General features: G+C 38.7%; 1 protein-coding gene across 1 annotated transcript in view; it reads right to left on the bottom strand.

Annotated features, from left to right (window-relative positions):
* Positions 1-23,558, bottom strand: part of LOC124805076 (allatostatins) — a 523,572-nt gene that overhangs the window by 499,047 nt on the left and 967 nt on the right. The window lies entirely within an intron of this gene.

Raw genomic sequence — 23,558 nt, 5'->3', positions numbered from 1 at the left:
CCCGGCGAAGGTTCGAGTCCTCCCTCGGGCATGGGTGTGTGTGTTTGTCCTTAGGATAATTTAGTTTAAGTGGTGTGTAAACTTTGGGACTGATGACCATAGCAGTTAAGTCCCCTTTTTTTTGTACTTAGTTATGAGTATACAGAGTACAGTCGATGACTTGTTCAACATACGTATCGTACCTTCTACGGCCAAAAGGTGTAGCAAAATTTTGGATATTGATACAAATAAGTCGGCTACGAAATTGTCTTTGTAAAGTTGCTTCGTTGCATCACAGAGTGTTAATGGCTGCCATAAATTCTTCGTCCGCGTTCTTTGTATTGCGGCGAGGAACGAAACGTGGTCCAAAATTTTGGATTTTCTGCAGTATGATTAAGAAAGTGATTTCTTTCCTTTAAGTATCTTCCGATAATTAGGAATTTGCTCGTTTTAGTTAAACATAACGTAAGTATCTGAAATATAGACAATACAATGCTATTTGCGAAGCAATCTTTTATCCAGTTATTACTTGCAATGAACGTCAAAATGAAAGTTATGTTAATATACTGGCATATCTCCTCCTTTTGAAAATAAAAATATTTGTTTGTAGTGCAATTTTCCAGCAACGGTATCCTGAAAAATAAAGTAGCTTTCCAGTTCTAGTAACGTATTAAACCTCTCAGAAACTTTAAATTAAAGAAGTTACAGTTCAAAGCTAATCACTTATCTGTTACTCATTTTTTTTCGGTTTCAAATGCACTACAATAGGATGTTCTTCTTGAGTTTCTTGTTCATCGTATTTTCATTTCCGACGTCATTTCTCCTTATTGTTGTTGCCTCTTTTGCATATTGAAGGACTCATTTTTCAAGTTCGGCTGCCCTTCGATTCCTTATGTCAGGAGAGAGCCAATTTATAGTAATTTTGTGGTTGATAACTTACATAAAGTCACATCATGAATACAAATTACCGCATCTGATGCACCTAGTTTCTCCGTATTGCATCTAGGAAACAGTTATCTTGAAAAGTATTTCTATAACAAATGCCTCACACGTTCGTTCACATTTAATGTGTTGCCATGTTAGCCCTTGAGACAACAATTTGTTACAACTTATGTCTCGGTGTGTAGAGTTAATTGATTCTAGTTCCGCATATGACAGAGATTGATTATGCACACACACTTGTACAAGTTCAGTGTCAACTTTTCGCGTGGAAAAGGAAGCGAAATTGACAAATCGACTGCCGAGATTTAAAGTAGTTGTAAACAAATGCTCAAATTATTTATTTTATTTCAAGTACCATTAGGTTCACAGAATTACGCGGATTGGTTTAAGACAAAAGACAGATAAGCGATTTTTAGAAGTCACATCCATAAACAAATTCACTTTGCGGAGTGATGTCTGTCACTCTTTTATCAAATTTTAACTGCAACTTTTCCTTACGCTTTAGTACTGTAGTAGTTTGCTTCATATGTTTCGGAGAAAAATCTCATCTCTTTCATAAAGGTTAGGTACGCCATATTGTTTACCGAAAATCCATATGCGTGTCTCTCAGCCTAATTGATACTGGTAGTGTGTAAAAAATTATGACCGCCATTTTCAATTTGCTGTTACTTTCGTATTTAATAAACAAATTCTCAAGATTTTCCTTGACAGTGTCGCAAAAATGTAAAGAGTCTACATGCATCAGAATCAAGAAAACGGGGCCATTCTGCAGTAATTAAAAGATTATGCTGCAGCAAATTCGTCGCTGCGATTTGGAGATGCGTGTAGGCAACTCGGCAGCGATTCACACGCATGCGGTAGCGCTGTCCGTGTATGGGACTCTTTCCCACAAGTGTCTCACAGTGCATTCTCTACCATAAATTGAGCAAATCATAGGCGGCAATTGTCTCGCTTTCTGAACGAATATTTTCTTCATAAGCGAATAAAATACGCAAAAGTAGTTTCAGATATATGACTTTAGCACTATTATTCATTATATGTATGACAACACATTTTTCCTTCGCTGATCTGTGCATTAAATTCTTCTGACAAAGGGCACGAAACTTCTCTTACTCGGCTGTATCTGTGGTGCACGAAGGACTATGATCGTTGTCCCTTATTTTGCGCAAAATTCTTGGTGGTAATAAATACCGAGAACGTGCTATTAACAGAGAAACGCTCAGTACTGGCTGATGCTATGTATTTCTAGTGTACATTTTTTTTAACAAGACCCTTACTTGCAGTTGATCTTGAATATAGATTACGTGAGGTTACATTATTATTCTCGGTGAATGCCGGAATAACTTGCCGATTACACTCTGCTGCATTTTAAAGTTTTTGAAACCATATGTTATGACTGTAAGGTGATATTTAAAGTATTTTTTCGTTTCAAAGACGATTTTGACTTTTCTGTATGACGTCAGATTTTAGAAAAAATCAAGTCTGGAGTTTGAGATGAAATCACATTTTTTTTCTAGCAGGGATTTAAAAAAGACTGCATTAAAAATTGCTTATTTATTTTGTAACCTCTAATATAACCACTAGAGACAGCTACAGAGTAGACAATGGTATATGTTTAGTTAAAATTCTAATAATTATTACAAAAACACATGTATGACGGCCATTTGGCTGTACAACAGGTTTTGTTTAACGATCTAGATTTCGGCCTTAGGCCATTATCAAGTGTTACAAGTGTTATAGATCATTAGACTTGAGTAGTACCCAAGTCATACACATAACAAGTGTCTTCGGTTAAATAAATCAATTTTCTAAAAATTGTGTAATATGCTAATTTACTGGCAATTAGCATGACTCAATTGATATGGATGTGGAAAGATGGATGACCTAATCACAGGTATTAAACATTACTACACTGTGTCTAAGCGGCCACATATATATGACTGTGGCTCTACAGAAGTAAATTCATTATGTGTATGACAACACATTTTTCCTTTGCTGATCTGTGCATCAAATTCTTCTGACAAAGGGGACGAAACTTCTCTTACTCGGCTGTATCCCTCCACTAGTGACGTCTCTCTTTAGCAAACCACCGTAGTCAATCATAATTTTTCATTCCTCGTGCTGTGGTATGTCTTTTCCAACTCCTTGATGTCTGGTGGAACCGATTTTCTTGTTGTTCACTGGTATCATCAAGTTTCGCAGGGTAAAAATTATCATGTGAATGTAGAAAATGAATCTCCACATTCATGTTAAATCATAGATGCATGAAACTGTACCACACTGTTTTAACCATAAGTTTATAATTTGGGTTTTTCTTGATGTCCAGAAAACTAGCCACTACTTCTTTAAACGAAGCCCATGCCCTTTTTTACCGGATTCATTGTAATTCAAAACATTTCAAATTTTTAATCAGATATTTTTGGAAACCTCATTACCAAGTACTGCACGTCAAAAACGCTCTAAAGTTTCCCGAAAACAGCCAGATGGGTGTGACAAGTGTGGCCAACAACTCTATCTTTCTAAAATAGTTTCCCTTACTTGGAATAAAATTTCTCCCTGTGGTACTTAGGTTTATGAAACGTCAGTTTACTTGACTTCTGAAAATTCTGTACGTGATAGAAAAAACAAATAGGCACTTCTTCGAGAGGTTGCAGGTGCGATCGAAAGTGTTTGCTCTCGTCAATTAAAATGGGGGTAAACTAGAGCTAACAAAGGTTTCAACTTCCACCTTCAAACAGGATTGTGTGGTCGACAGCCGTTGTTCCATTGTCAGGCAAAGGTCAACACACTGGAGGCTCGCTAAAGCGTAATGTCAGCCTTGTACTATGGGATCCCGTAGTGGTTACCGTAACTCCGCAACCTCTTCTGTCGCTTTCACTAACTGCTGCTTCTGTTTAAGGTAGAGGGCCACAGTATCAGGGTGACGTAGATGCCTGCTGCCGCCTACGAAAGGCCGGAAAGGTGCCACGATTTTTCTTTGTGTTTACTGAAGTCAAGCCTACATTTAAACAAAGGTTAAATGCTATACGGCATGACACAGAAGGATTTTGGGAAACACGAGAGCAACTACCGTCTAGAAGAAATACGGCGGACACTTTCAAAAACTTGTTAAATCTTCCAGTTGAACTTTGACAACGGATACTTCACCATATATTATCATGCCACCTACTAAAATATTTGGAACTAACTTTCGTCTGAAAAATTCTGTGGAAAACCCACTGTGTATGTATGTATGTATATACACATAAAAAACTAACAGATTAAACGGGATGATTACACCCTTCCAGTACCAGTCATACAAAGCAAGCTTTACCTGACTCATCTTAACCCTTGTGAAAATTGCTCGGAGTTTTGCTCCTCCCAGTTTTTATCACATAATCTTCATCACCTTATATTCTTATCCGCTTTCTTTTCATAAGAAATATCCATCAGATCTATATATCACATCGATTCCGTGTTCCTGGATTTCCGGAAGGCTTTTGGCACTGTACCACACAAGCGGCTCTTAGTAAAATTGCGTGCTTATGGAATATCGTCTCAGTTATGTGACTGGATTTGCGATTTCTTGTCAGAGAGGTCACAGTTCGTAGTAACTGACGGAAAGTCATCGAGTAAAACAGAAGTGATTTCAGGCGTTTCCCAAGGTAGTGTTATAGGCCCTTTGCTGTTCCTTATCTATATAAACGATTTGCGAGACAATCTGAGTAGCCGTCTTCGGTTGTTTGCAGATGACGCTGTCGTTTATCGACTAATAAAGTCATCGGAAGATCAAAACAAACTGCAAAACGATTTATAAACGATATCTGAATGGTGCGAAAAGTAGCAGTTGACCCTAAATAACGAAAAGTGTGAGGTCATTCACATGAGTAGTAAAAGGAACTCGTTTAACTTTGGTTACACGATAAATCAGTCTAATCGAAAAGCCGTAAATTCAACTAAATACCTAGGTATTACAATTACGAACAACTTAAATTGGAAGGAACATACATAAAATGTTGTGGGGAAGGCTAACCAAAGACTGCGTTTTATTCGCAGGACACTTAGAAAATGTAACAGACCTACTAAGGAGACTGCCTACAGTACGCTTGTCCGTCCTCTTTTAGAATACTGCTGCGCGGTGTGGAATCTTTATTAGGTAGGACTGACGGAGTACATCGAAAAAGTTCAAAGAAAGGCAGCACGTTTTGCATTATCGCGAAATATGGGAGAGAGTGTCACAGAAAGGATACAGGATTTGGGCTGAAAATCATGAAGAGAAAGGTGTTTTTCGTTGCGGCGGAATCTTCTCACGAAATTCCAATGACCAACTTTTTCCTCCCAATGCGAAAATATTTTGTTGACACCGACCTACATAGGGCGGAAAGATCACCACGATAAAATAAGGGAAATCAGAGCTCGTACGGAAAGATATAGGTGTTCAATCTTTTAGCGCGCTGTACGAGATTGGAATAACAGAGAATGGTGAAGGTGGTTTGATGAACCCTCTGCCAGACACTTAAATGTGATTTGCAGAGTATCCATGTAGATGTAGAAGTAGATGTAGATCTGCTAGTAACCGCCAGTGCACTGTATCGGACAAGAGCTGTTTCTAAACTCTATCGGTAGCGGGCTCACCTGTCGCACCACTGCACCGTGGAATATTTAGGAAGAAGACCACCCACGAGATTTTTAATCGAAACAACAGTGCGTTTCAGAGTGACAGCAAGATCCTAGTTGGTTTTGCAGTGCGCGAACCTAACTTTGGAGTTCTGCGTTTTGTTCACTATGAGTAAAACTACATTTGTAGTGTATCATCTGATAAATATGGTATGATCTCCGTATATAAAAAGTGATGTCGCGACCGACTGACTCACTCACTGACTCATCATCACCAAGCCCAAGCCACTGAGGACAAAAAATTTGAAATTTGCAAAGGGAGTTGATACTATAATGCTGGATTTTTCGGTATGCCTTCCCCAAGGCGGTGAAAGAGGGCTTGAAAGCCTTATTGAAAATATGTCGCTATTGAGGCAATTCTGTAGCTAGATCTACGAAAACTGTGATTTCGCTTCTCTGTCATAAATAAATAAATCCGTGTTTCATCATTTTTGGAAATTTAATTCCTATGGTGGTGAAACAGTGGGTGCATGTTTCTTTTAAAGAAAATACATCACTATAAAAGAACTCCTAAAGTAGTTTTACAGCTGCGTCTACCAACCACGGTGTTTGATTTCTCGGGTACAACTAAAAAAAGTGGGTGTTTCAGTGTTTTTGAAAATTCAACTCCTAAAGTAGTTTTACAGCTGCGTCTACCAACCACGGTGTTTGATTTCTCGGGTACAACTAAAAAAAGTGGGTGTTTCAGTGTTTTTGAAAATTCAACCCCTAAGGCATTGGAATAGGGGACGAGATGTTGTATGAAAATATTTCATTACGAAAGCATTTTTAAAGATAAACCTACGAAAATGTGAATTACGCTTCTCTGAAATAAAAAAAATACATATCTTAGAGTTTATAGAAATTCATCACCTATGGGTGCGAAGTAGGGGACGAAATTGTTTAAGGAAATATTTCGTTGTGCAAGCATTATTGTAGTTAAAACTATGAAAAGTTGTATTTGGCTTCCTGTTGGAAATGAAAAATACATGTCACTGTTTCTAGAAATTCAGTTCCGAAGGGGATGAAACAGGGGTTAATCAATTTATGAGAAATATTACCATTCTGAAAGCATTTTTAAACCTAAATCTTTGAAAATTGGTGTTTGGCTTCTCGGTTAGAAATGAAACAAATACGTGTTTCTCTGTTTTTGAAAATCCAACCCCTAAGGGGGTGAAATAGGGACAGACTGATTCACTAACTTCGCCCAGTCCAAAGCGCTAAGGACAGAAACTTGAAATCTGGAGAGGGTGTGGGATCTTATGCTGTAGGTGTCGTTTAAGATAAGATTGTTTGAAATTCCACCCTTAACTGGGTGAAATAAAGGATGAAAGGCTTTTTGGAAGTACGGCGCTGTTAAGGAAATTTTGAAGCTAGAACTACGAAAACTGATATTTTGTTTCCCAATCCGAAAAAAAAAAACTGTGTTCAGCGTTCTGGAAATTCAACCAGTAAGGGGACGAAATAGGGAATGAAAATTAATAAAAAAATATTTCTTTATATTAAAAGAGTTTTAGAGCTATGTCCTCGAAAACTGTTATTTCAGTTCTCGGTTAGATGTAAAGAAATGTATGTTGGGGGTTGAAAGTTTCTATGGAAACATCTCCATAAGAACGCAAGAACACATACTAATAAAAAGCTTGGACTCCAACTACCATAATCGCATTCTGATCAGAGGTACATTTTGAGGAGACCATACTTCTATGGCCGTAATTACCGTGAAAAGCTTAGAATGTGTTGCAATTTGTGATCAACATAAAGATTCGATGAATGAGAACACAAAATAAAAAAAAAAGTTTCTAGGCAATATGGTCTACGCGACCGAAATAGCGGGGGCTAAGCTAGTTCGCTGTGTTGTAAGCTGTGGCAACGTCAAACCCAGATAAGAACAATACTGCTGTTAAATTATCATAGCAGTACATCAAGTTCCTATCAGAAACTTAATGTACCGGATAAAATAGACGGCATAAAAATTTAAATGTTTACAGATTTTGCATCTTTAACAGGCAGAAATGGAGAAGTGAGGAAATAAATGGGAACAAAACAGAATGAAGGAAGTCGTTTGGAAGTGTTAGATTTTTGAAATCACGATCAGGGAAGATGGTGAGATATAATCAGCCCCAGGAAGTATATTAGATGATGAATTTGAAGTTTTACGGGAAAACAAAGAGTTGGTGATGAGATATGAATTAGGAAATAATCAGTTCTTTCCGAGAAGTTTCAGTGATGAACAGGAAACAGTATGGTCCAATCATGTTAAATATTTACGTAGCTGGTTTGAATAAAAATGAGCTCTTAAATCTCGTCTAAAAATATGCAGAGTGATTGAAATTAAAACGTCGTGTCTATAAGATGGTAATGAGACTAGAAAAAAGGCTTATAGTACGATTTTATGGAAAGACATGAAGCCTTAAGTCAGAGGGTAGCAGAAACCACGAGTTTTCAGCAAGCATCAGGTTTCATCACGAGACAAGTTGACACATTCCCCGACAAACTAAGCGAGCTGATCAACAGTTACAAGTTCATAACCATTTACAATCGAGTTGAATTTTTTGCAGCTGTAATTACTCTTTTATACATTACAGTTTCATGTCCCGTACAATCCTCAAAAAATTTACACGGCCAAAATGCAAAGAGTGGAAAAAGCATTAAAAACTCGAGGAACGTTTATTCTTAAGACATCGAGTTTACACTATAAATTATAATTTCAAACAGCTTACGCTTCCGATAGCACCCAATTTTTCCCCTGCACATTCTTTACCAGCTATTTGTGCTCCCAACCCACTTCAGATTCCTAGATCTTGACCAGTAAAACTCCACAGTGTCACCGTCCATCACCAAATCTGAGCAGCTGGCACACCACTATCAACAAATATATCTGTGTATAATTACACATTGTCGCTTTCCGCACATCTTCAGATGTTATTAATGGACTATGGCTGCATCGCGATATATAAAAATACCAGTTATGAGGTAGCATAAGAGATGTCAGCGAATTACACAGCATGTCATCACGTAGAGTCTCTTTTCCATGTGAAGACATGACGTATAACTCATTGACAGTTTTTATACCATTTCCTGATGTTCAGAGCGCATGACTGTAATTGTTACACCTGTCAGTGTATTCCACACACAGAAAATAGTAATATAATACAGAAACGGGTAATGTGATCATCGTCATTATCAAACGACCTTGACATTATAGTAAATTATCAAACAAACATTTGTAAGGCCAGAATATGTTTATTCTTCAAAAATATATCTCTTGTTCTTTACATCTCTACACATTCCACGTCATATCCATATGTAATTAAAATTTCCTATCGCTGTCCAGGAATCCGTAAGGAAATCTGTCTTTCTGGCTATCTGCCATTGTCCTTTTCTCTCCTCGTCCAGAAATAAAAGCTCTGTTAAATTTCCCTCCAACTATCGTTCCAACCCTCTAACACCTACCTCACATCGACATGAAACTCCTTTATGTCATTAAAATGAAAGTATATGGTTCCAGAGACCTTTTCTAGTCTGAAACATCTGTGACGTACATATGCAGACTGAAGCGACCAACGAAATTTGTACCAACGCTGGGATTCGAACCCAGGTAATCTGCTCAATATGCAGCTGCGCTAATCACTACGCCAACCTGCCACAGTGGCTTTGCACAACTGCACGGACTACCCTGTCATGCTACGGTCCTCAGTCCCAGTTCCCATTCACACCTCAGTCCCCTTGGTATTCCCCCTAAACTTCCCCTCTAACATCCACATCAAACTCCCTTTCCATTCTTGGCTCGAAATCCACATCAAGAAGCTGCTACTGGTATTACTTCACATCCCACGTACATACGATCCACTTAAAATTACCAGAAGCAGTTTACTCATTCACCTTGCGACCCACGGCATAAATTTAACGTGACACTGTGCGTCAACAGATATTAACCAATGTTAACGATCCGATTTTAATCCAGTTCATTATTTTAAAGATGCCCCGTAAGTTTTAAATATTCATGAAGGAAGCCATAGTGGCAACTGACAATCCACCCACGAGTAAAGAACAATTATCCAGACACGAGTTTCAGTACGAGCAGCTTGTTAATTCACGGTTACGTCAGTCCAGACATTTTTTTTGGTTTTCAGCGGGTACTTGCATGAGTGTGTGCACAGTAATAAGCAGCACTCTAGTTGATTATACCTCTGAAACAACAGCTGTTAATTCAAGGTATTGCTAGAAATACAGCTCCACTTTTAGACTCTTCTGGACATTTCTACCGAAGAGCTGAAAATTCACAATTCCGATTTTCACAGAGAGCTGTGTGACAACGGAGAATGTTTTGTGAGAATGTAGTCGCCGAACAATCAAGGCAAAGTCTGAATTACGTGAGTAAAGTCCTAACTTAGTATGCAGGTCACCACCTTACTATCCAAAGTATATCATCCGTTAGATCTGAGAGATTTTGACAATCTAAATGCAATTTTTTTTTACATCAAAGACCTACGTTTTATAAGAATGTCCTGCACATATTTGCTGGAGGAAATTTAGGTATGTACTTTTTATATTAATAAATTATATAATGAGTACGTAATGACAGCACTAGGTGTATTTGAATATTAATGTCATTGTTCACTGACGTGAATGCCTCACAGATATTTAATGACCCGACCACTAACTTTCTTATTATTTCGAACATTGTTCGAGACAGCTCGGAAATTTGCACTCACTCACGTATCATTCAGAATTGCATTGAGTATAAATGCGGTTTTGTTAAAACGTTATTATAAAAGATGAAGAGTCTTGGAAGAGGTCAACGATAATAGTGCCCTAATACAAGTGGAGATCTGTCAGTATTGCAGTTAGCACATCCGCATCAACTGTAATGAGCAGAGTTCCATCATTAGATGCACGCAGATAGAAATAACCAGTATAGGTTACAGTGTGTTTTTAGGATTCAGTAAAAAAAACTGTGTGAATTTTAAAGTGTCGTCTAATGACGGCTGCCCTGAAATAACCCTGGAGAGTCCAAAGAAAAGGGAAAAAACTGAGTATTTGTAAATATTAAAATAATGAATATTTTGCTGTGGGTTTGCTAGAATACTATATAAATACATGTAATGCTTCCATTAAAACGGAAACTACAGTTAATTAAATTATGTAAAGGGGACGCAAATCGATAACTTTCCTGAGTAGACTCATCGAATGTGATTCCAATCCCTAGTCATCCACACTTTCGTCTGTACACAGGATATTCCTATGGAGTGGGTGAAAGCAGGTATTGAACACTCATAGAGGGTACGAACATTTTTCGAACACTTCCCTCCAAGTGCAGTGATTCCAGTTATAATGACTTTCATGCTGCAATTTAGGAAACGGACTAATGTACATGCCACATCCTCTAATTTGCTGAATTTCGTCTCATCATTGTACAAAAGTAAAGATCTGCAATAAGACTGTTTCAGTATTTTTGTCTCCCAAATGAAATAAATTAATTTATATTTCGAGTATAAGTGTTATTAGGTCATCAGCGGTTATTTTAAGTTTCTAACTACAATACGTACTGCCAAAATATTAGAATTGGCCTGTAGCACAGCTACCAGTAGATAAAATTGACTCCCAAAGAGTGTAATCCAGAAATTTTCAATCTAAGTTTGAAGGTATCCTAGTGACACACTGTTTTCCTTTTGGACAAGAGTTTCTCGCCGTTGTTCAGAGCTTTGAACTGAAACGTATTAAATGTGATACAGCTTTCTTGCGCTTCTAAACTTTTACTGTTTTCTTATTGGGCTTATAAATGTTCTGATAGACTGTTCGTGATGTACGAAGCGGATCGTTACATGACCAAGTAGGATTGTTACAGTGGACCTATGGAACCGAATCAATTAAATAAAGTTTGAGTTACTGTTCATAGAGGTCTTCGTAGGTATAGTAATGCAGAACTATTTCGCTTGGGACTAGGATTCGAAAAGAAAAGACTGAAATAAAAAGAAAACGATGCATTTACTTATTCAAATTAACTGTCTCGTCTAGTTAAAGAAATGCGGTACTTTACCTGTCGGAGTTAGATTCAAAAGGAAATGACGGGGAATAAGAAGACAATAGACTGGTTTTCTGGCATATACAAGTGAGACAATACATCTAAATTAAGAAATAAACCGAAGTTCAGCTCATAGTTCACTTAGTTACAAGGCCTTTTTAGTGACATTTAGTAGACTGATATGTAGCTAAGATGGAAACGCAAAGGGGGTCAATAACGGTACGTCATTGACATCAGCTGAGTGTGAATTATCTCTTTCATGAATCATATTACTCCATTTGTCTCGGTAGAATGAAACAACGTATACATTTTACCGTCTATTTTAGTAAAATCTGTTTACCAAGGTGTGTCGTTCCACTTGTACGGCACTTGAATCTCACCCTGCAGTTGTACAGAGAACAAATTCCCATCTTGAAAATTTACAAAGAGCGTCAAGCCTTGAGGTCAATGAATTAGGTGAACAGTATGAAGAATTACGGTATTTATCTGATCTGCACGACGTAAGTCACTGGGTAATGCATTCAGAAACTGTCACGGTTACGGTTGCACTTCGAATATGATGAATACAGCAACAGGTGCCGTTTCCATTCCTTTTCGTCACACTAACAGCATTCAGCATTAATAACAGGATAAATATGAATAACGCCAGACGTCACTGATATAAACCACACTTCAGGGAAAGGTACAGCACTGTGCAAAAGAGCTTTAGAAAGAGAAAGCAGTGAGTAATGCTGCCAAGTTGGAGTAGTCCGCAGAGCAGTACTGCGGTATCCACGTAGCGATCGCAAACTTTTGATTAGAATGTGGGCGAGAAATCGCGACTGTTCTTTTCCGTGGACGACAAGCAAGTCCATTTTGATAAACTAAGACAGAAATGTCGGTAGATAAATTACCATTTTTTGTGTAAAGTTATTAACAGTTCTGCACAGACAAGAACATCAGCGACATAGAGTTCATTCGGCATCACACTGTAAGTGAAACCAATCGTTGAAACTAATAGAGAGAAATACAGGGTGATTCAAAAAGAATACCACAACTTTAGGAATTTAAAACTCTGCAACGACAAAAGGCAGAGCTAAGCACTATCTGTCGGCGAATTAAGGGAGCTATAAAGGTTCATTTAGTTGTACATCTGTTCGCTTGAGGCGCTGTTGACTAGGCGTCAGCGTCAGTTGATGCTAAGATGGCGACCGCTCAGAGTACGGCAGAAGTGAATCGACGACAGTTGTTCAGCGTGCATTTCGAACGAAGTATGGTGTTAAACCTCCTGATAGGTGGTGTATTAAACGTTGGTATAAACAGTTTACAGAGAATGGGTGATTGTGCAAAGGGAAAAGTTCTGGACGGCCGAGAACGAGTGATGAAAATGTAGCACGCATCCAGCAAGCATTTGTTCGCAGCCCAGGAAAATCAACTCGCAGAGCTAGCAGAGAGCTGCAAATTCCATAATCAACTGTATGGAGAGTCCTACAAAAAAGGTTAGTTATGAAACCTTATCGTCCGAAATTGGTTCAAGCACTGTCTGCAGCTGATAAGATTAAAAGAATCGATTTCTGTGATTTTATCCTTGCTCAAATGGAAACAGATGAATCTTTCGTTTCAAAGATTGTGTTTAGTGATGAAGCAACTTTCCACACTAACGGGAAAGTCAACCGTCACAATGTCTGTATATGGGGCACTGAGAATCCGCGGGAAACAACTCAGTATGAACGTGACTCGCCTAAGGTGAACGTTTTCTGTGCCATTTGAGCCAATAAAGTTTTTGGTCCCTTTTTCTTCGAAGGTGCTACTGCAACTGGACTACAGTATCTGGAGATGTTAGAGAATTGGCTGTTCCCTCAGCTCGAACAGAAGCACAACAATTCATATTTCAGCAGGATGGAGCGCCACCACATTGGCACCTATCTGTCCGTAACTACCTGAACGTCAACTACCCGAGGCGATGGATCGGCCGCCAGGCAGCCCGTGACAGAGCACTTCATCACTGGCCTCCAAGAAGCCCTGATCTTACCCCCTGCGATTTTTTCTTATGGGGGTATGTTAAGGATATGGTGTTTCGGCCACCTCTCCCAGCCACCATTGATGATTTGAAACGAGAAATAACAGCAGCTATCCAAACTGTTACGCCTGATATGCTACAGAGAGTGTGGAACGAGTTGGAGTATCGGATTGATATTGCTCGAGTGTCTGGAGGGGCCATATTGAACATCTCTGAACTTGTTTTTGAGCGAAAAGACCTTTTTAAATACTCTTTGCAATGATGTATAACAGAAGGTTATATTATGTTTCTTTCATTAAATACACATTTTTAAAGTTGTGGTATTCTTCTTGAATCACCCTGTATAATTAACAGAATCGAATGCTTAGAGCCTACAGTGGTTCTTTCTAATGATAAATGAAAGATGATGAAATCGTATCGAATTACTGTTGAAACGAAGAACTTGGCATATTTTGAATCTTAAGTTACTAAGGTCTTATGGAATACTCTTTTGTGTCTAAACTTCAAGTTTTACCACAATTATTATTAAAAAAGGGTAATTACTGTTACTTGTGCGATACGTAGATGTGTGACTTAGGACCCGCTGTATGAGAGACTGAAAACTGTAACATTACCCTCTAAGGACACCTCACTGATAAAATTTGTCATCAAAAAGTCTCCCACTATGAGGATGATTGTGGTATTCGCAGACGCTGTTATAGAAGTACAGTTGATGTGTCGTACCTCTGGTGATATTAACACTGTGTCAAAAAGTTCCGAAGTCCTTTGATTGTGATAATTCACCTACAGAAATAAAAGTCTGCGACACAAGAGGAATGTGTTTAAACGCAATTTCAATCACGATTTGTCCTTGTTGTAACATTAAAAGAAACACGCAGCATTTGTAAAAATTGCATGTTGCATATTATAAGCTAATTACAAATACGATCATGGAACGAGTAACCAAACAGTTAAGCGAATGCAACCGACTCTTTTTGCTCACATCAATAAATGGAAAAATGAGAGAATATTGGGGTGAAGGAAGTGAGATTACCTAGGTGAAAAGGGAAAATCGTAACAGGCTTTCACAGGTAAAAGCAGTACTCTCTGGTAAAGTATGTCTAGGTGTATCAACAGTGGCCCAGGAATGAGTAAGAATTTTCTGAAAATAAACATGTGGAACACAATATCATGGAACAATATAAGGCAGACAGTGCAAAAACAGAGAAGAACTACACAGAATTGAAAAGCAACACTAGAGCACGATGTAGCATATTAAAAAGACAGATAATATACTCGTACAATCTACAACGTATTATACGGAATCAGCAGAAAAAAGTGTGCCAAAAACTCCAATTACAAGAAGTGACAAATTTATGAGGTAAGTGATAACACATGAGAGACAGCAACGAAGAAAGAAATGTACTCGTAAGGTGAAAACAGGAGATGACAAAACAGTTTGGAAGAGATAACACTGATTATTGCGGATGTTGAATGCCATATTTACGGATAAGTTAAGTCATAGCACAGAATACGACGAACTAAAGATCGCAAAGAGGTTATGAAAACAAGGAAATCGCAACTTTGTTCACTACGAGACACAAACCACACAGCGCCATCTTGTACTGAATTTCCTCTCAACAGAAGGCACACGACTTATCATCCGTGAGCGTAGAAGCACTTCTGGAAGAGCGCCAGGAGAGACTTGATTTTGTGAAAGTCCTAGTCGTCGCGTTCATTTCCAGTGTTTCCGCTTGTTCGGGTGCTTCCATAGCGCCGCGAGAAGTTGACACAAAAAAAACAAAAAAAAAGAGAAAGGAGGGAGTTCCGTGGGCGAGCGAGCTATCACAGTCGGTCGTTTGTCTGCACAAATGTCTCAGTTGTGGGTTAAAGGACGTCGCATGGAAAAAGACCCCGAGGGGACGAGCGAACTGCTTTGCCTCAGATTTAAGCTGCTTGTGCCCGACAAAGTGATCCTTTGTGGTCCAACGCTTCAGAACAGTGGAGCTGCAGTCTGTAATCAAGAGTCCGTATCTCGAGGTGCGGCGAAACGGGTGGAATTCCGCGAAAATTTTTAACCGTACCAGCTAGAATTACATTCTTGAAGATCCTCTGTCTCTGTTTCCTTGAAAAGAAAAACATTTTTTTTCCAAAGTTTCTGTGGAAGCAAATTATTATCCCTTACACTCATTCTTACACATAAATATTTGCCTTCCCGTGTTATTAAAGCAACGTGGAAATGTATAGAAAACAGAATTCCACGCGAAATTATCTAATTAACAGCGAACCCTTGAGGAATTTCAGAAAGTATATTTTTTTATCAAGGAATTTGTTTTTGTTCTAAGAAAATAGATTATTCCTAGACTTCTTGTTATTAAATCTTAAATGATGGACTATGCAGTATGTAATACTTTCGCATCTGTTATAGTTTCTTGCAGAGATGTACACTGATGAACCAAAACATTACTGCCACCTGCTTAATAGCTTTCTGGCCCGTCTTTGGAACGGAATACTTTACTGTTTCTGCTTATCGTGGAACCAATAGTTCGTTAGTAGGTTTGTGGAGTTGCATGGTGTTAGATGTCTACGCATGGGTCACGTAATTCGCATAAATGACGGGCAGCAGATTTGCGGATGCAGCGATGGCGCTGGATACCGACACAGATGGGTCTTACTACAGGCGAATTTGGTCGCCGAGACATCAATGTGAGTTCACTATAATACTCCTCGAACCGCTGTGGCACAGTTCTGGCTCCGAGATCGGGATAATTATACTGGTGAAGGGTGACATCGCTATCAGAAAGCCATCAAGCATGAAGGGATGCAAGTGGTTCGCAGCTGTCAGCGTGTCTTCGATTACTACCACAGGTCCCGTGCAAGCACAGGAGAATGTCTGTAGTAGCATACTACTCCTCTCGCCAGCCTACGTCCGTGGCGCGTTGCATATTTCGAGCCGCCATTCACCTCGATAATCGCACTTGCGGAGACGACCATCGACCTAGTGTGATCACCCGAAAAGTCGACAGGTTTCCATCGACCGACGGTCGAATCACGATGGCCCCTTGCTACTGTAGTCATCATTGGGTATGTCGTTGGGTCAATACGTAAACATGTAGGAGGGATCTGCTACGGAGGTCCATGTCCAACAACGTATAACTAATAGTGTGCTCCAAAACACTTGTGCGTGAACCAAAATTGGGCTTTTTCTGCAAAGACGCCACGGATTACAATGTGTCTTACTTTGTAGAGCAGGCAAACTTCTGAAGCCCACGTTCTGAGTACAGACGAGTACATCGAACCATTTAGAGCCTAGTGGTAGTTTCGCTGTCCTACCTCTCTCCATAGACCTTACGACAGTAGCACGTGAACATTGGAACAGATTAGCCGTTTCCGAGATACTCGTCCATAGGCTTTCCCTAATAATAATCTGTCCCTTGACAAAGTTGCTTGTCTCAGTGGATTTTCCCATTTTCAGCCCACATCTTCGCTAGGGTGTTCACCCATCTGTCTCTGCTGCACCTACATACTTTTCATAACGAGTCACGTGCCCGCAGCGTGAACAGGCGGCACCCAACCTCTCGTGGGCTGTGGTAATAATGTTTTTGATTATCAGTGTATACTCCACGTGTACTGTTATACAGTATTTCCCAAAAAAATGGCTCTGAGCACTATGCGACTTAACTTCGGAGGTCATCATTCGCCTAGAACTTAGAACTAATTAAACCTAACTAACCTAAGGACAACACACTCCCATGCCCGAGGCAGGATTCGAACCTGCGACCGTAGCGCTCGCTCGGCTCCAGACTGTAGCGCCCAGAACCGCACGGCCACTCCGGCCGGCAGTAGTTCCCATTTAATCTTGACCATCCTAAATAAATTTATCCACAAGTAAGATAAACTGGTATACACCGCAGGTAGCCGGGACAACCCAAACCATCCACTCGCTCAAGTTGACAGTAAAGACATGAAAACACAAGGAGAGTACACACTGATCTTTCAGTCAAGCGTCGTCGGCTGAGTCATGTGAGAAAAGTGCGCGCCAGCGAAAAGAAGTTAGAAATGTAACATATTGCTTATAAGTATTGCAATACTGTATTACATGAACCATATTGTAAATAAGAAGACGTTGGTGCAATAACTGTTGTGCTAACTGACGTCCTACATGGATGAGATGCACTTCTGCTTACCATTATTTGGTATTCTTTGATCTCATACAAATCTTCAACTAAGGACGGCTGACCGAGGGACCAGTATCCACTTTTCTCGCGTTTCGATTTGTCTACTGACAACTCCAGAAAGTGGACGAGTTACGTTACTCCAATCACCTGCGCTGCTGGCTGGTACAGGGAAGTCAAAGACATCTTTGTGTCACGTTTTTAATAAAGACATGTTTGCGTTGATGGTAGACTGTCATACAGTTTTCAACATGCCATGAAGCGGACAAGTGGATTAGTAAATAAAAAATGTAAATTACTATTTGAAAAAAAAGATCTACAGTCGTTCATATTTTCGTAATGAACAAAATTACAAGAATGGCATGCCGGGAAATGTCCTCTAAGTAACTTAACAACATTTTCTTGATATATTTTTGTCAGTTTGCTTTTAGAGAAAAAGTTATCTGGTGTGGTAAAGATGTATTCGATACCAAGTCTGTTACTGGTTTGTGGCAGAAAGTGCGCGTTAAATTAAGAAAGCTGATATTTTTATCATAGAACGTGATTGGTAAGAGATGTAGTCGTCTGCTATGTAAATGTGAATAAACGATTTCGCTGAATATGAAAGACTAAAGCTTTTACAGAATATAGAATTCACACTGTTCGATTATAAGGCCCCGAAATGGTCAAAACATGAAATAAAATGTTGTGGGTCACATAATTTTGTTACCTTGCGTATCACTGAGAGTGAATATTATGTTATCAGACACGTTAGTTACTGATGTGTTACCGTGTGGTCATTGAATATACATACTTAAAATATCGGATAAGTGGTGTTTTAGGACCAATAAAAATTTAAGAATTGTCCAAAAGTTTTAAATGCTTGTATCCCGCCTGCAACTGATAGTTTTCTTTATTTGTTTTGTTATTTTCTACAACTTACGCCTTAGGCCATTTTCAAGTGTCTGGACTCCTGGAGATAATACAGCCGCCAAGACTCGCCGGCGGTGGAAGCTCACGTATTTGTGTTAATGAGGCTTGTCTGATGGAAAATGTACCAGCAAATCGTGATGAGCTTAATTCCATTGCTGTGGCAGCAAAAAGCAGGAACACCACTGCAGAGACTAATAAAGTTATGTTGCTTGTAAATACATGTTGTAGGACAATGAGGTGCGGCATACCGAAAAGCTTTGCCTATGCAACATTTGTAATCAGCCTTTAACGCGTTCAATAGACGCTCTGGGCATCAGTTACACAGAGGCATAGGGGAATCGATGAAAATGAACAGCAAGAGGATTGAAATATGACGTACCGTTATGAATGACGGATATCTGGGCTGGTATGTGGCTGCTAGGGAGAACGAAAGCAGAAGCTGTGTAAACACGGAGACGGCGCAAGAGGCCATTCTGCAGAATGCCCCTCGCGGTAAGCTCCCTTATTGCGAAAACGTTAACGCGTCCGGCGCAGCGACTAGTCTTAAAAACAATGTTATGGCGACGTTAAGCAATTATGACCCTGCTTTAAAGGATCTCCGGCGCACTTCTTTCATATTACACTTGTAAATAACACGCTTAAGGGTCAACATGGCGTCGTCCTCCTGCATCTGCTCCTATGGCATGCAGCCCGACAGTACAATATAGAGCACTATGCTTGGTAATGGACAAAGCTACTAGAAATTCCCACTTTTCGGGAAGCTTGAGGGAAGCTTCATTTAAAAACGATGCATAACTTATATAGTCAAGCAAAATTTCGTACAGTAGCAGTACTCTGAAGTCTGAGTGAACTGATGTTTCTCTTCCGACACAAACAATGTTTCGAGAAAAAAGGTTTATAAATGAAATAGGACATTACGGTAGCATCTCCGTTCCTCTTCTTCTTCGTGAATAAGTCTACCTTTGCTTTCTTGGTTCGTATCTCTTTGCAGCTCTTATCTGAAGCTGCGTAGTATTTTCCTCATTAAGTAAGTTGAGACTTATTACAATAATAGAAAGGTACTAAACTGTCAAAGAAGTAATAACCTAACACTTTGGCTGACTTATTACCGAAGTTTGTAGACGTAGTATTCATTCCCGTAATCTACATAAGAACAAATACTTTTAGTTGATAAAATTCTTGGTGGAACGAGATTCTCTGGTCAGAAGATTTCCATGGTCCACTGAAAAAGGTTTAGCTGTATCATATGGGAACAGTATTACCCCATTTCGTGGGAAACAATTCAGATTCTACTTGAAACAGGATTCTAATAGTTTTGTTTTTCAGTTATTCTGTCTAAAACGAACTTGTTTGTGGCTTTCAGATCTTTATAAATGTTTTAGCTAGGAGAAATCCGGGCAGTGAACACAGAAAGTGAATTGGAATTGAATGTAATGACGTAATGACACACCAAGGCATAGATGTTCCCCTACAAAACGTTTTAGGTTTTACAGCTCGCAGCATGCAAACTTATAGTGCATATAACATGTCTCTCAGTTGGAAATCCTGGTTTACAATTTTGATCATCGTCGTTTTTAGGACGATGACAGATTCTAACCAAATAATGCTTTATAGACTGAAACAAAATTCCTAATCTAAAAAAAAGAAACTCTGCAATAAATTGAGACGCATATGTGCTTTTCATACCGAAATAGTTGTTCATTAGAGATGTGACCAAAAACACCTTCACTACGTATTTAGATTCTGTAAGATCAATACTGCCGATGTTACATGAATATTAAATTCTCCCTAAATAGTATTTCCAATACTTATGTTAATAAATCTGTTGTACATTTAATAGAACTTCAACCAACAAAAATCATTTTAGTCGCTTACTTCTTTCCTTTTGGTCTCATTATCGAACGTATAAGTTTTATTTCATCTGTTTTGCACAGACATACGGTCCTCTCTGTGCGAAACCGCAAATTTCGGGCTCCTAAAAGTTTGCTTAAACCATTTGTTCGAAAGACGCCAAAAGTTGTTAAGCAGGTTCCTTCAGAGACATAGAAGAATTGTAATCTCAAGGTCCCATACATGCTAGTGACGAAGACCATCGCGCGAAATGTATCTGCTGTTCTTGGAGTCTTCCTCAATGAGGAAGCGAGCTCGAACGGCCTGAGAAGGTACAACCTATCATCTGGTTGCAAAGTAATAGCGACTAGGCGTGTGATATTTTGGTGATAAACGCTACGCAGCAGAATAGAGGCTACACATAGTCTCTAAGCTTTTCTTCTCATTTTCATTTTATTCAGTTCCATTTCCCTTCCACTATTTTTGTGCATAGGTATCTTTTTTGTGTGTGTATACACTCTTGTTTACCAGTGAGAATATTACAGTTTATTTATTCAGAAGCGGAAATGAACCTATTTTTATCCCGAACGTTTAACAAAGCGCTTCACTGCTACAAATAATTGTGTCTATTGAAGTATACAGCGAGACGTCTGTAATCAGGTCGTTTTAGTTACAGTTTTACAATGTATTAGACATCAGCTCTCAGGTGGATTCAACCAGTATTGGTGTATAAAAGACATTTTTGTGCTCGATTTTGTGGCAGCCTATGGTGTTATCTTCAAATGCTACTTTCCAAACAGTGTACTCCTATACGCGTTATATGATCTCGTTTCATAGAGGTAAACTCATAACGTATGTAATCACATATACTTAGAAAAGGAAAAACGCTTTGTGCGTTTTTTATTGCAAGCAGGAAACTGTATTCTTGTGTAATATTATTTGGAAGATCAGTTCTTTTTAGGGGCTTCATTATATAGTACACAGTTGTACTGTTTCTCTTTTGTAACAATCTATTTCAGGCTATAGTCGAACCATCTTCGTGTTATCTGCATCAGGAATTTTTTTTCCTTCAAATGTATCCAAATGAAGTAAAATGATTTCCTCTGATACAGATAACACGAAAATGGTTCGACTATAGAATGAAATCGATTGTTTCGGTAAACAAGCAGAACAGCTGTACTTTACATATAACATTACCAACGATTCTTGAAAGCTGCCCAATACTATGCACTCAAACTGTTTATCTCTTTTTTACTTTTAAGATTAACGAAAGAAGCACGTATTGATAATAGATAAGAAATTAACGTGTTTTATTCATTACATCATTGGAAGTTTCTTTTCCTATTTTTGGTATATTTGATTTCTTTCGAAAATTTCACTCTCCATCCTTCAACGTTGTACAATCCGTCAGCTTCAGTGCAATTATTTTGACAGTAATCAAAAACGGACATAATTCTAAAACATCTTCCTCAGAAAATTTTGAGAGCTTTATTCAGTTATACTGATTTTGGACGATGTAATCACTTGAACAAATTTTGAAGTTGAGATCAGATTCCAACAGATTCCAGGCAACCTGCCGTTAATCATTCAATTCACCTTTAATTGTTCGCCGTGAGTGTATTCTACCCGATAAATTCGAACGCACTATTTTCTAAAAGAAAAAATTCATATGTTAGTTCCGGGTAACTCTATACTCGTAATGGTTAAAATGTGGTGCAGAATCATAAATTCAAGTGACTGTTTACAGATAATTGTACGTTTTCATGGTGAAATATACAAGAAATTTGTACTTAAGTTTTGGTAACACGAGCCATAAAGACCATGATGTTAAGAAATCCACATTATTATTGAAGAAGTTCGCTAAGATCGCTAGTATTTCTTTTTATTGCTATTGCCGGTTTCGACAGGTCTACGCTGCCATCATTGGATCTTGTAACATTAGTTGTACATGCTTTTTGCCACACTGTAATTCACATAATGATGTTGCGTCGAATTGTAATAATGAAAAGCGGCAGGGCACCATGTCAAAAATAAAATACGACGCAATTAAAACGAACAACACATAGTTCTGATGTACTGTCACACACTTCAGTGCTGGGACATTAGCACAACATGTATGTTTTAATTGTGTAGCATTTTAAATGTTCGCTGCTAATTTTTACTACAAATTGACACAAGGTTAGTATGTGGCTTTTGGTGTTGTTAAAATCATGTACATCTAATAATATAACAACCGGTAATAGTACAAAGAAACTAATTACTAACGATCTTGGCAAACTCGATTCTTAGAGAATATATAACATTGATATGTAAAACATATCAAAGCCTCAATGAAATAGAAATGACAGCCAATCCGTCGCATAATACAGTTTTATTAACATTGACCATGGTTTTGGCTGTCTTCTTAAGAATATACTGTACGTAGAATCGCATTAGTTGCAGCCAATGTGGGAGTCGTTGACTGTCTAGTACATGTCATCCACTTAATCAACATTTAAAATACATTATATAGAAGTAGTGGCCATCTACCGCAGGATTTTGTCTTCAGCCCTCCAGTAGACGGCTACTACTTTTGTATAATGTATTTTAAACGTTGATTAAGTGGATGACATGAACTGGACAGTGTCAACGACTACCACATTGGCTATAGATAATGGGATTCTACGTACAGTATATTCTGGAGAAAACAATTTTAAAACCGTCGAAACTTTGGTAAAGATTTAATAAACCTGTATTTTGCAACAGATTTTCTGTTATTTCTATTCCGGTGAAGCTCTTGCATGCACAGTTGCTGAAGGGCAACCATGTTCAAACTCTTGATATGTATATAGCATCCACCTGCGGGCCACCAATTGTTGGTATCCAAAGGACACAAGATTTCAGTCACAATATTTCAGCTCTTGGACACCTAAACCAATTGGTACACTGGTGGATTATTTTGTTATAATATAGGCAGGAAAAAAGTGATGAACTAGTTCTTATGAAGAACTCAGTTAAGGGGGGTAGGACGTCAAACGGGCCGACTTGGAGCAGGAGAGGTACCACAGGACATTTTAATTTCCACTGTCTATACTTTTACAAA

The sequence above is a fragment of the Schistocerca piceifrons genome, chromosome 7, assembly GCF_021461385.2.
Source record: "Schistocerca piceifrons isolate TAMUIC-IGC-003096 chromosome 7, iqSchPice1.1, whole genome shotgun sequence".
NCBI lineage: Eukaryota > Metazoa > Arthropoda > Insecta > Orthoptera > Acrididae > Schistocerca > Schistocerca piceifrons.
This window is presented reverse-complemented; position numbering and strand designations above follow the sequence as displayed.